Source organism: Thalassophryne amazonica, chromosome 5 (assembly GCF_902500255.1).
Source record: "Thalassophryne amazonica chromosome 5, fThaAma1.1, whole genome shotgun sequence".
Classification (NCBI taxonomy): domain Eukaryota; kingdom Metazoa; phylum Chordata; class Actinopteri; order Batrachoidiformes; family Batrachoididae; genus Thalassophryne; species Thalassophryne amazonica.
In genome coordinates this window covers 115,833,947-115,846,047 of record NC_047107.1, presented here as the reverse complement: position 1 = coordinate 115,846,047, position 12,101 = coordinate 115,833,947, and positions in this window count along the sequence as shown.

The following is a 12,101-nucleotide window of genomic DNA, read 5'->3' as shown; positions in this document are numbered from 1 at the left end:
ATGATCATTCTGAAATTAAGTGTCATGCAGTAAAGCTGATTCAGCACACACACTGTTAATCACATGGAATATTTACAGGAGGAAATAATGAATTTTAATGTTTTTAAGACAAGTGTTTTTATTGAACATTAACTAGGCAAGTCAACATAGCATATTAAAAAAAAAGACAACAAAACAAACTCAAAACTGAACCACCATTTATAAAAGCACAGACTTTAATATACAAATAACATCGACATGACACAAAATAAACAAACATCGACACTGAAGGATAAATAAGGTCAAATCAGTCTTCCTAATGAGTAAAGCTCAACACATTCAGAGTCCATTAATTTGAAAAATTGTGCATATATTGGCAGTTCTTTGTCCAGTATTAATTTAATATATTTCAGTGATTTGCAACACAATGGAACTCTATTACAAAAAGTGCTGATTTTGCAGTGTGGGGGGGTCATAAACATGGTTGTGTATGTAAATGTCCACAATTCTACTTCTGATCACATCTGACCAGTTAATGACTTTATAACGTTTGACAGGAAGTGCCTCTTTTTGTGACATTTATTTATGCTTTATGATTTAGTTCTTTGTGCAGTTTGACTCAGTTTGTGTGACAGCGTGTGTGTTTCAACCTGCAGCAGTGTTTTATCGCTCAATCTGCCAGTTTTATTCATATTAACTCCTAAATTACTTAACTGGTAAAGTGAGAATTTAGTCTTTAAAGTCAGACAAAGTTTTTAGTGGATTTTGAGAGTTAATCAGCCACCTCGTCGTCGCTCCTCTTCACAACACAACAGGTAAATTATTCAAACATTTAACACTCCTGTCATTTTATTCGTTTAACTGTGTAAAAGGTTTACACACCACCAAATTATGATTAAATAAATCTTACTTTTTATCAGTTTTTCAGCGTGTTAGCATGGAATGAAATATATCTTGATATATTAAATGGAAAACGGTGAAAAATCGACACAGACTTTAACCCCGGTAACCAAAGAGTCTCATCTTTTTGGCGAATATTGACAATTCGAGTGAAAGCAAAGCAACCATCCTGAGTTAATGTCAAGCCAGCTGTCACAGTCTAACTCTGACCTGGAGCATGTGCCCTCATCAGGGCGGCCAGGAACCTCTGCCCTACAGGAAGGCGTCACCCTGCTGCATCTGAACATAGAAGGGCTCACAAAGCCAAAGATCAGCGTTATGTCTGGCACCAAGGTTTGATATTAAAACTCCTTCCTACAATTCCAGACCACTATCTTGTGCGCTTTATCACTAATACATTGTTTAATTGCAGTTTTAAACTTAAGGCTAGCACAGGACAAACAAACCGCCTTCGTAAAATCAAGAACGGTTTGCCACAAGGTTCAACGCTATCACCAATGCTCTTTAACATCTACATCAGCGATCTACCAAACACTGCCTCACCTCAATATGGTTATGCGGATGACCTAGTGTTAGTACACTGAAGAAATAGTTGGGAAAGTGTGGAAAAGACATTATCCATGGACATGGAAAACCTAGCGGATTTTCTTCAAACCTGGAGACTCAAGCTGAGCACAGATGAAACAATCTCAACCCCCTTCCACTTGAACAACCGGGAAGCTCTGCAACAATTAAACATCAAATTCCATGGAAACACAGTCCCGCACAACCCACATCCTAAATATCTTGGAGTGAAGTTGGTTTAGCAATTGACTTACAAACATCATATACGTGGGACAGTTTCCCCACGATCTATGTGGGAAACTGTCCGCCTGTAATAATCTTATTCGATGCTTGGCGGGATCAACTTGGGGTGCAAATGCGGCAACTCTTCACATTGCTGCTCTTGCAACCATTTTTAGCTTTGCAGAGTATGCTGTCCCTGTTTGGAGCCGAAGTGTCCACACCACCAAGCTGGATGTGCCGCTGAATGATACACTGTGGATCATAACTGACTGCCTTAAGCCCTCCAAGACATCTCCTTCCAGTTCTTGCTCCAGCCAAACTGAGACTGGAATGTGCATCATACAAAATATCCCAGCAGGCTTGGGCAAATGAAGAGCATCCTTTACACAGCCTAGTCCCAGATCCTCAAAGCCTTGGCCCTGACGCCTGAAATCACATTGCCCTTCTACCACCAATCAGCAACTCTTCATAGCTGCAACTACAAAATAGAAGCCTGGAACGAAGAGTGGGCTCAAGACCATCACCCTGCCCAGCTAACGCTAGCCCCTATCACTATCGCACCCTCAGGTTCTGACTTTCCCTGAAGCCTGTGGGTAACCTTAAATAATCTCAGAATCAGAGTGGATCGTTTTGGTGCAGATATGCATCAATGGGGGCTGAAACTATCAGCTTTGTGTGAGTGAGAAGCGGAGACCCAAACCGCAGCTCACATACTCGGTGAATGACAGAGTCGCAGGTTCAAATCTGTTAAAAACCGCAGGGCAGGGAGCAGAGACAGAGGGGTCAAAGGTGGGTGGAGAAATGAGCTCTTGCAGAAGCAACCTTGTCAATAAAAAAAAAAAAAAAATGTAGAAAACTGTTACATAAGTCAGTGGGTGTTTCCAGACATACATGGGGGTTCTTGTAGTTTTCCATTACAATGTGACAAATACTCTCTTTTGGACTCTGACACTGCTTTGATAGTGGCCCCAACGGTTCTTTAAAATTAGAAATGAAACCTGCAGCTTGTCCTTCCACCTGCGTTCAGCTCTGCGACATTCCCTTCTGGCAGCACGGGTTCTCATTAAGCCAGGGTTCAGATCTAGACTTAGACCGCCTGGGTTTTAGAGGAGCCACAGAGTCCATTATAGAAAGACAGGGGGAGTTAAACCGACAGCACAGCTCCTCCATATCAGCCGCGGGTGAAACAGGGAGCAGAAAAACGTTCGGCAGTGAGGGGGTTAAAAGCCCAACGGAGTCTGACAGATGCGCAGCACTTCTCAGGTACACAAGAGAGTTCAACACTAAAAAGACGGGTGCATGATCAGAAAGACCAAAGTCACCGATTTCTAAGTTTGACACAAGCAGACCATAGGAAAAAAACAAGTCTAATGTATGTCCATGTTGGTGTGTGGGGCCAGACACCCACTCTGCTATTTGTCTTGATCAATTAAAAACAAACAAACATATAAAAAAGTGACTCTGGCGTCACATGAAAAGCCACCATGTAAGTTTTACTTGACTGGATTTGGAACAATTTTGAGGCAGTTTATAAATAAGTAACATTTACAAAAATCTTTCTCTGCTCCACTTCGGAAAGCTGGACAAGAGATGCAACACTAAAAAGTTGCACAATATAGCAGAGGAGGGACAAAGTCACCATCAAGTCACTTTCAAATCATGAATCAACAAGTCTCTGTTGGGGAAGTGTCGTGACACGGACCCACAACAGGGGGCGTTAATGAAGGGACAATGGAATAGCCAAAAAGTAACAATTTAATGTTGTGAAGGTGCACAACGTAATACAGACAGATACAAATGTGTTATATCAATCCAACAAAAAGGTGACGTGTGGCAGGCTCGAAGATAGGAGACGTCCGGTGAGAGAAAAGCCGGAACCCACACAAGCCTCACCACCAACGGACCTGAAGAACACCGGAGCCGCCAAGCCCTGCGCCCCAGGTGGCCACTGTCTTCAGCAGTCAGACCCGGTACTGCTGGCAGAGAACAGAAACAGTTCTGGATGAGCGTGAGTCCGCACACTCAGTAATCCCACAGTCTGTGTTCAGTAAGGAGGGAGAACCTCCACCTCCAATCACACACTCGTGCAGCTCCTGAGATAACCACTTATCTGGGTGGGGTGTGAGGCGAAGCCGTCGCAGTCCACACCAAACGCCAACTCCACAGACAGGGTATCCGTCCCAGGAAAACGGCTGCAAAAAGAGATCAGACTAATACTCGAATTTAAGTCAGCAGAGAAAATTACCTGTATGGTAGAAGATTTCTCGGCGAGGAGGTGGAGTTGCAGTCCGGTCTTTATAGTGGTGGTGATGGGTGACAGCTGGTGCTGATAGATGACAGCTGTCACCTCCAGCGGCTCCGACGCCCTCTCGTGCTTGGAGCCCGCACTCCAAGCAGGGCGCCATCTGGTGGTGGTGGGCCAGCAGTACCTCCTCTTCAGCGGCCCACACAACAGTCCCAAGTCAAGTCTAATTTTTTAATGAGCATTTTTAGTCTATATGTCGTAATATAATGAAGGCAAAGCCTTTGACCAAGCAGTTTTTCCTCTATTGAAAAATATTGACTTTGCTTGACTGAAATGATTGGGAGGTGATGGTCTGAGACCAGAGGATCCTCGGTTCAAACCCCAGCCTGACCAGAAAATCACTCAGGGTCCTTGAGCAAGGCCCTTAATCCCAAAGTTGTCCCGGTGTGAGCGCCTTGCATGGCAGCACCCTGTTATCGATCAGTGAGTGGGTGAATATGAGGCATGCATCTGATGCAAATGGAAAAGTGCTATATAAATGCAGTCCATCTGAAATACTGTTGATGTTCATTTGGCTGCTCCTGGTTTTTGCTCGGGGTCGCCACAGCGGATACAGCCAGATCCGCATTGGTAATTGGCACAGGTATTACGCTGGATGCCCTTCCTGACGCAACTCCAGTCTTACCTGGAGAAACACACACAGCCGCTGGCGTTTCAAAGAGGTCTCCCATCCAAGTACTAACCAGATCCTGCTCTGCTTAGCTGACGGGATCAGGCTTACACAGAGCAGACCAGCTGCCCATCTGAAATACTGTAAAAATTGAAAATTCAATTGGGCAGTATTATTTTAATCATTTTCTTCAGGTGTTGAGTATTTAATTTAAAAAGTGATGTTTACTCAACAAAAGATATTTATTCTCCTGCCTTATGTGGCAGTGCCACTGACAACATAAGGTAAGGGAATTGCTGAAATCGTGTAAAGATAAGCCCCTGGGTGTGGGTGGCCTTGACAGTAGGCTTCTCAAACTATCAGCTGATTGTATTGCTCCTGTTTTAGCCCATATAACTATTTTTCTTCTAATAACTTAATTACTGATTTTTAACATGTGTACAGAAAGCGTCACTCCACTGCCACGGTGTTGACTCATATGTTGGATGATTGGTTCAGAGACATTGAAAAGAAGAACATAGTTGATACTGTGTTTCTCGATCTCTCTGGTGCTTTTGATATTATTGACCATGATTTGTTACTGGAAAAACTTGCTTGTTATGGTTTTGAGCTATCAGCTCTGACTTGGTTCTATAGTTACTTATCTAACAGAACACAATGTTTTTTAATGGCAGTTTTTCTAACACCAGGAGGGTATTATGCAGAGTGCCACAAGGGAGTTGCCTTGGTCCATTATTATTTGCAGTTTTTCACGAATGATTTACCATATATTTTACATAAAGCTAGTATAGTAATTTATGCAGATGATTCAACCATTTATACATCAGCATGGCCACACAATGATCTTGAAACTGTTGGGAAAGTGTAGGGACACGGACCCACAACAGGGGGCGTAAATGAACGGACAATGGAAAGTCAAAAGTATAACAATTTAATGTTGTGGAATGTGCACAACGGAATACATACAAATGCAGATTTGGAACAAAGTCAATGATACAAAGGTGACGTGTGGGCAGGCTCGAGGATAGAAGATGCCTGTCCAGAGAAGAGCAGGGTCCCACACAATTTCCCCTGCCAATGGATCTGGAGCACACTGGAGCCGCCAAGTCCTGAGTCCCCAGGTGGCCATGGTCTCCAGCTGTCAGATCTGGTACTGCTGGCAGGAAGCAAAGACAGTTTATGGTGGGTGTGTGTACAATCAGCAAAAACAGTTCAGTTTCTTTCTGTAGGGAAATCTCCACCTCCTACACAGGAACACAGTTCGTGCAGAGCCTGAAAGTACTACTTATCTGGTTTGGAGTGAGGGGTGAAGAACGTCACTGTTATGTGTCGACGCGGGTTGAGGAGCGGACCTGCGTCTGACGGAACCCAGCGCTGAAATAACCAGAAAGCGGTTCCAATAACAAAAACAATTTATTTGTTTCACTCTCTGGTGCATAATAATGTGTAGAAACTAAAACTGCGTCATTCTGGTGGAGTGAAGGCTGGCACGCTCTCCAGCGCCCAAAAGGATCGAAGCCCGGCGCTTCTGGACTCACTGTTACAGCCAAACACCCCCCAGGTGGACACGACAAACCGACTCTCTGCGAAGGATAGAAGAGGTGAGGTAAGTCAGCAGTTACAACTAATATCCTTCAAAAGACACACACTATCAGCAACACATTCAGGTCTGTATTTTAAGCTTTATGCAAATGAGCAGCTTCTCACAACAGGTGGAGGATCACTTGTCCGCACGCCACAGCAGTGAGAAGCAAGCTGCACAATTCTCATCACAATTCAAATATACTGCGTAACAAAATACCAAGTTACTATCAACAAGTAGTCAAACAATTAATCACCTCTGATGTGTGCTGACAGCATGTGTCCCTCACCCTTCCTGCTTCACAGGCTTGATGTGTCAAACCCAGGCGCGGTCCTCAGCGTCTCACAAACGAACATCACAAGGTCGAGTTCCCGGCAATTCTGCTTGAATCACACATGACTTAAATGCAGAACGCCATCCAATTATCTGCTTCAGCTGAAAGTCTTTAAGGCTGCACGTGAGCACCATTCACAGGTGCTGCACATGATGTTGATGAGGGTGAAGGACTCTTCAGCCAGCACCTTCTCCACAGACAAATCAGTTTTCATGCCACCTGGAGAGCAAAGGAAAGAAAAGAACACCAAAATGTCCAGCCACACACCCCCAACACACAACAGTACCCCCCCCCCCCCGTTAACGGGAAGCCTCCCGGTGACCGAACAGACCAGGCCGAGAACAGCACTTCCCTCCGGGGTCCTCGTCAGGAAGCAGACAGCACAACGCTCCCAAGGTCCACCCCAGACAGCAGGACAGGGCACCGCAGCTGGAAGGCCGGCTGGCATCAACAAAACCCCAAAACAGTCCCTAGTATAACCCAACACACAAGAAAAAACATAAAACCCACCCAAAACCTCCCCAGGGGACCGTCCCATCTAACCCCGGGAAGAAAAGAAAAACTCCCAAACGCAAAAACCCAACACAAAAATCGACACAGACTTTAACCCCGGTAACCAAAGAGTCTCATCTTTTTGGCGAATATTGACAATTCGAGTGAAAGCAAAGCAACCATCCTGAGTTAATGTCAAGCCAGCTGTCACAGTCTAACTCTGACCTGGAGCATGTGCCCTCATCAGGGCGGCCAGGAACCTCTGCCCTACAGGAAGGCGTCACCCTGCTGCATCTGAACATAGAAGGGCTCACAAAGCCAAAGATCAGCGTTATGTCTGGCACCAAGGTTTGATATTAAAACTCCTTCCTACAATTCCAGACCACTATCTTGTGCGCTTTATCACTAATACATTGTTTAATTGCAGTTTTAAACTTAAGGCTAGCACAGGACAAACAAACCGCCTTCGTAAAATCAAGAACGGTTTGCCACAAGGTTCAACGCTATCACCAATGCTCTTTAACATCTACATCAGCGATCTACCAAACACTGCCTCACCTCAATATGGTTATGCGGATGACCTAGTGTTAGTACACTGAAGAAATAGTTGGGAAAGTGTGGAAAAGACATTATCCATGGACATGGAAAACCTAGCGGATTTTCTTCAAACCTGGAGACTCAAGCTGAGCACAGATGAAACAATCTCAACCCCCTTCCACTTGAACAACCGGGAAGCTCTGCAACAATTAAACATCAAATTCCATGGAAACACAGTCCCGCACAACCCACATCCTAAATATCTTGGAGTGAAGTTGGTTTAGCAATTGACTTACAAACATCATATACGTGGGACAGTTTCCCCACGATCTATGTGGGAAACTGTCCGCCTGTAATAATCTTATTCGATGCTTGGCGGGATCAACTTGGGGTGCAAATGCGGCAACTCTTCACATTGCTGCTCTTGCAACCATTTTTAGCTTTGCAGAGTATGCTGTCCCTGTTTGGAGCCGAAGTGTCCACACCACCAAGCTGGATGTGCCGCTGAATGATACACTGTGGATCATAACTGACTGCCTTAAGCCCTCCAAGACATCTCCTTCCAGTTCTTGCTCCAGCCAAACTGAGACTGGAATGTGCATCATACAAAATATCCCAGCAGGCTTGGGCAAATGAAGAGCATCCTTTACACAGCCTAGTCCCAGATCCTCAAAGCCTTGGCCCTGACGCCTGAAATCACATTGCCCTTCTACCACCAATCAGCAACTCTTCATAGCTGCAACTACAAAATAGAAGCCTGGAACGAAGAGTGGGCTCAAGACCATCACCCTGCCCAGCTAACGCTAGCCCCTATCACTATCGCACCCTCAGGTTCTGACTTTCCCTGAAGCCTGTGGGTAACCTTAAATAATCTCAGAATCAGAGTGGATCGTTTTGGTGCAGATATGCATCAATGGGGGCTGAAACTATCAGCTTTGTGTGAGTGAGAAGCGGAGACCCAAACCGCAGCTCACATACTCGGTGAATGACAGAGTCGCAGGTTCAAATCTGTTAAAACCGCAGGGCAGGGAGCAGAGACAGAGGGGTCAAAGGTGGGTGGAGAAATGAGCTCTTGCAGAAGCAACCTTGTCAATAAAAAAAAAAAAAAAATGTAGAAAACTGTTACATAAGTCAGTGGGTGTTTCCAGACATACATGGGGGTTCTTGTAGTTTTCCATTACAATGTGACAAATACTCTCTTTTGGACTCTGACACTGCTTTGATAGTGGCCCCAACGGTTCTTTAAAATTAGAAATGAAACCTGCAGCTTGTCCTTCCACCTGCGTTCAGCTCTGCGACATTCCCTTCTGGCAGCACGGGTTCTCATTAAGCCAGGGTTCAGATCTAGACTTAGACCGCCTGGGTTTTAGAGGAGCCACAGAGTCCATTATAGAAAGACAGGGGGAGTTAAACCGACAGCACAGCTCCTCCATATCAGCCGCGGGTGAAACAGGGAGCAGAAAAACGTTCGGCAGTGAGGGGGTTAAAAGCCCAACGGAGTCTGACAGATGCGCAGCACTTCTCAGGTACACAAGAGAGTTCAACACTAAAAAAGACGGGTGCATGATCAGAAAGACCAAAGTCACCGATTTCTAAGTTTGACACAAGCAGACCATAGGAAAAAACAAGTCTAATGTATGTCCATGTTGGTGTGTGGGGCCAGACACCCACTCTGCTATTTGTCTTGATCAATTAAAAACAAACAACGTATAAAAAAGTGACTCTGGCGTCACATGAAAAGCCACCATGTAAGTTTTACTTGACTGGATTTGGAACAATTTTGAGGCAGTTTATAAATAAGTAACATTTACAAAATCTTTCTCTGCTCCACTTCGGAAAGCTGGACAAGAGATGCAACACTAAAAAGTTGCACAATATAGCAGAGGAGGGACAAAGTCACCATCAAGTCACTTTCAAATCATGAATCAACAAGTCTCTGTTGGGAAGTGTCGTGACACGGACCCACAACAGGGGGCGTTAATGAAGGGACAATGGAATAGCCAAAAAGTAACAATTTAATGTTGTGAAGGTGCACAACGTAATACAGACAGATACAAATGTGTTATATCAATCCAACAAAAAGGTGACGTGTGGCAGGCTCGAAGATAGGAGACGTCCGGTGAGAGAAAAGCCGGAACCCACACAAGCCTCACCACCAACGGACCTGAAGAACACCGGAGCCGCCAAGCCCTGCGCCCCAGGTGGCCACTGTCTTCAGCAGTCAGACCCGGTACTGCTGGCAGAGAACAGAAACAGTTCTGGATGAGCGTGAGTCCGCACACTCAGTAATCCCACAGTCTGTGTTCAGTAAGGAGGGAGAACCTCCACCTCCAATCACACACTCGTGCAGCTCCTGAGATAACCACTTATCTGGGTGGGGTGTGAGGCGAAGCCGTCGCAGTCCACACCAAACGCCAACTCCACAGACAGGGTATCCGTCCCAGGAAAACGGCTGCAAAAAGAGATCAGACTAATACTCGAATTTAAGTCAGCAGAGAAAATTACCTGTATGGTAGAAGATTTCTCGGCGAGGAGGTGGAGTTGCAGTCCGGTCTTTATAGTGGTGGTGATGGGTGACAGCTGGTGCTGATAGATGACAGCTGTCACCTCCAGCGGCTCCGACGCCCTCTCGTGCTTGGAGCCCGCACTCCAAGCAGGGCGCCATCTGGTGGTGGTGGGCCAGCAGTACCTCCTCTTCAGCGGCCCACACAACAGTCCCAAGTCAAGTCTAATTTTTTAATGAGCATTTTTTAGTCTATATGTCGTAATATAATGAAGGCAAAGCCTTTGACCAAGCAGTTTTTCCTCTATTGAAAAATATTGACTTTGCTTGACTGAAATGATTGGGAGGTGATGGTCTGAGACCAGAGGATCCTCGGTTCAAACCCCAGCCTGACCAGAAAATCACTCAGGGTCCTTGAGCAAGGCCCTTAATCCCAAAGTTGTCCCGGTGTGAGCGCCTTGCATGGCAGCACCCTGTTATCGATCAGTGAGTGGGTGAATATGAGGCATGCATCTGATGCAAATGGAAAAGTGCTATATAAATGCAGTCCATCTGAAATACTGTTGATGTTCATTTGGCTGCTCCTGGTTTTTGCTCGGGGTCGCCACAGCGGATACAGCCAGATCCGCATTGGTAATTGGCACAGGTATTACGCTGGATGCCCTTCCTGACGCAACTCCAGTCTTACCTGGAGAAACACACACAGCCGCTGGCGTTCCAAAGAGGTCTCCCATCCAAGTACTAACCAGATCCTGCTCTGCTTAGCTGACGGGATCAGGCTTACACAGAGCAGACCAGCTGCCCATCTGAAATACTGTAAAAATTGAAAATTCAATTGGGCAGTATTATTTTAATCATTTCTTCAGGTGTTGAGTATTTAATTTAAAAAGTGATGTTTACTCAACAAAAGATATTTATTCTCCTGCCTTATGTGGCAGTGCCACTGACAACATAAGGTAAGGGAATTGCTGAAATCGTGTAAAGATAAGCCCCTGGGTGTGGGTGGCCTTGACAGTAGGCTTCTCAAACTATCAGCTGATTGTATTGCTCCTGTTTTAGCCCATATAACTATTTTTCTTCTAATAACTTAATTACTGATTTTTAACATGTGTACAGAAAGCGTCACTCCACTGCCACGGTGTTGACTCATATGTTGGATGATTGGTTCAGAGACATTGAAAAGAAGAACATAGTTGATACTGTGTTTCTCGATCTCTCTGGTGCTTTTGATATTATTGACCATGATTTGTTACTGGAAAAACTTGCTTGTTATGGTTTTGAGCTATCAGCTCTGACTTGGTTCTATAGTTACTTATCTAACAGAACACAATGTTTTTTAATGGCAGTTTTTCTAACACCAGGAGGGTATTATGCAGAGTGCCACAAGGGAGTTGCCTTGGTCCATTATTATTTGCAGTTTTCACGAATGATTTACCATATATTTTACATAAAGCTAGTATAGTAATTTATGCAGATGATTCAACCATTATACATCAGCATGGCCACACAATGATCTTGAAACTGTTGGGAAAGTGTAGGGACACGGACCCACAACAGGGGGCGTAAATGAACGGACAATGGAAAGTCAAAAGTATAACAATTTAATGTTGTGGAATGTGCACAACGGAATACATACAAATGCAGATTTGGAACAAAGTCAATGATACAAAGGTGACGTGTGGGCAGGCTCGAGGATAGAAGATGCCTGTCCAGAGAAGAGCAGGGTCCCACACAATTTCCCCTGCCAATGGATCTGGAGCACACTGGAGCCGCCAAGTCCTGAGTCCCCAGGTGGCCATGGTCTCCAGCTGTCAGATCTGGTACTGCTGGCAGGAAGCAAAGACAGTTTATGGTGGGTGTGTGTACAATCAGCAAAAACAGTTCAGTTTCTTTCTGTAGGGAAATCTCCACCTCCTACACAGGAACACAGTTCGTGCAGAGCCTGAAAGTACTACTTATCTGGTTTGGAGTGAGGGGTGAAGAACGTCACTGTTATGTGTCGACGCGGGTTGAGGAGCGGACCTGCGTCTGACGGAACCCAGCGCTGAAATAACCAGAAAGCGGTTCCAATAA